Genomic DNA, 3,111 nt, shown 5'->3' on the forward strand with positions numbered 1-3,111 from the left:
CGAGGTGACTCTCCTGGACACGGCCTGTGCGTCCCCTGCCCGGAGCCAGGAATCGACAACCTAAGGCGCGAGACTGGCGGTTACCCGCTAACTCACTCACCAACCCGCCGGGCCTCTTCCCGCGGGCCACCCTGGGGGCAGCCCGGGAGCGTGTTCAGCACCGCGGCTAGCGACCAGCCCTTTCTACCTCGCCCCACAGCTCTCCCTAGCTGAGGCTGCCCGCCCTCACCTTTTTCAGTTCTTGCCTCAGCACCACAGTCCTGCTCCACGAGGGAGCCGGGGAGATTTCTCCCAAACACAGACCCGTATTAAGCGGCTGCGCTGGCCGCACCTATTTACTCTCACTTACCTGTGGCCTAAAATCACTGTGTATGAGAGAGGGCTTTCCTGAAGGACTTTAGTGGGTTTGCACATGCCTTTGCCAGATGGTTTATGTCAACTCTGCCAACTAAATGGTTAATACTTAGAAGTCCACAAAAACCTAAGGATGAATATATGCACACGTGCATGAAAGATTCCACCCATAGTGAGAGACTGAATGAGGAAGTTTAATACAGGCAACTTACTGGAAAACACGCTACATAGGTTTCCAGGGCTGTGTGACAGAAAGTGTACCAAAAATCTGTTTCAACTACTTAAAAAAAAAAAGATTACAACTAAGTCAAGCCACCAGTCACAAGTTTTTTTTTTTAAATCAATTATTTGACTTTAACACTTCCCACCCTACATTATCAATAGATTTATGTGTGCAGACAAGTCTCTAGGGGGAGAAAACAGACTGGGATAAATAAAAATACCGTAGGAAGCTATTGTTTAAGAATAAGAATCAGGAAAATATTGTGGGACATATTTCTAGTCTACTGAGTGCTAAAGCAATAAATAAGATTTAGCAATAAGCTAAAGCTGATAAATGGGAAAAATCTTCTAAAAAATCTATCATGATAAAAATTTGTCATGTTGGCTAAAATAGACAGATATTTAACTGCATTCAATCATTTTCCAAAATAAAGACAAATCTGTATTGTGTCATGAAGAAAAAACAGGGGATAGTATTGAAATTGATTCATTCATTTACAACCCATAATATTATAAAAATATATAAAACTGTCTATTAGTATGTGTTAGGCACTGGGAATAACAAAATAAATAAAAGTCAGAAAGGTCCTATATTTCAATTCCAGTACAGTTTGATACGTGCATTTAAAGAGGCGTGTACAATGAGCTCTGTTGAAATATGGAGAAACAATGAATTGCATAGAGGTTCTGCCACCTGAGTTGGATATTCAAAGTTGAGCTCCAAAATGTGAAGCAGAACATACTAAACTATTCAGATGGGCACAAAACCATATTGGAGGGCTTCCCTGGTGGTGCAGTGGTTGAGAGTCCGCCTGCCAATGCAGGGGACACGGGTTCGTGCCCCGTTCCGGGAAGATCCCACATGCTATAGAGCGACTGGGCCCATGAGCCATGGCCGCTGAGCCTGCGCGTCTGGAGCCTGTGCTCTGCAACGGGAGAGGCCACGACAGTGAGAGACCTGCGTACCGCAAAAAAACAAAAAACCACATTGGAGCATAAAAGCCCAGCATTCCTTGTCCTGTGAATGGTATGAGAAGTATTATTATGGATTTATGGATTTTTATATATTCAGTGAGTACCAACCAAAATTATGGTTATTTTTTCTTTTTGATGCTTAAATTATCCTAGCTTTGTCCAATGAGATCCCCTCCAAGCTGGCTCCAGAGTCTTTTGACATGACTTACTTAGATTTTTTTTTTTTTTTTTTGGTTGTGCCAGGTCTTAGTTGCAGCACATGGGCTCCTTAGTTGCAGCAGGAGGGCTTCTTTGTTGTGGCTTGCTGGCTCTTTAGTTGTGGCATGTGAACTCTTAGTTGCAGCATGCATGTGGGATCTAGTTCCCTGGCCAGGGATCAAACCCAGGCCCCCTGTACTGGGAGCGTGGAGTCTTAACCACTGCACCACCAGGGAAGACCCAGACTTGCTTAGATTTTGAGAACTTCCTTGTCAGAATTTGTGGCAGCGTAAGATACCCCTTGCTCACCTTGGAAGTTCCCTACTCTATACCTGGGAGCAGCCATTTCTCCAATAATCCCTGGTACCTTATAGTGGGGAATGGCATTTAGAAACTTAAATTTGGGAAGTAAGGGTGTTTATTGCCCCTGTAGTATTATGGACTAGACCCTGTCAGTGGACAGAGCTAGGGTATATGTTTTTTGAAAAAATCATGAGATAATAATGATGATACAGTAGATAAATCAGACACACCCTTAGCAAGTGATCAAAATTAACATCACCAGTGTGATACTCTGGGAAGGACACAAAGTCACTTACATGGTATTCCAGCTAGGAATGCACAACCTCAATCTAATTGCAGGAAACATCAGACAGACTCAAAATGAAGAATATTCTATTTTTAAAATTCTTCCCTAAAATGTCGATGTTATACAAGACAAAGACTGGGAAAATGTTCCAGACTAAAGGAAACCAAAGAGATGTAACAGCTAACTATAATTCCTAATCCTAGATTGGATCCTAAACTGGAGGAAAAAGACTTCTATAAAGGACAATATTGGGTGAAGTGACAAACTTAGAATATGGATGGTAGATTAGATAGCAGTATTGAATCAATGTTAAGTTTACTGCAGTTGATAACTGTGTGAAAGAAAATATTATTATTCTTAAAAATACACACTTGCCATGATTTATGCATCTGTTTCAGAAAAATAATTATGTGTGTGTAGATAAACAGAGCCAATGACAAAGCAAATGGGGCAAAATGTTAATAATAAATGAATCTAGGAAAGAGGTAGAAAGATTTCCTTTGTACTATTTTTGCAACTTTTCTTTGTTTGAAATTATTCTCATACAAAATATTAGAAGTCATAAGTTTATAGAGGTATTTCAATTCAACTTCCAATTATATACTTAATGTACTTGATTTGATTTATTTTTTTTTCTTTTTTAAAATTTTTTTCTTTTTTTTTTGGAAATTTATTTTATTTATTTATCTATGGTTGCGTTGGGTCTTCATTGCTTCGCCCGGGCTTTATCCAGTTGCAGCGAGCAGGGGCTACTCTTCATTGCAGTGCATGGG

This window comes from Mesoplodon bidens, assembly GCF_964165515.1.
Source record: "Mesoplodon bidens genome assembly, chromosome: 5".
Lineage (NCBI taxonomy): Eukaryota > Metazoa > Chordata > Mammalia > Artiodactyla > Ziphiidae > Mesoplodon > Mesoplodon bidens.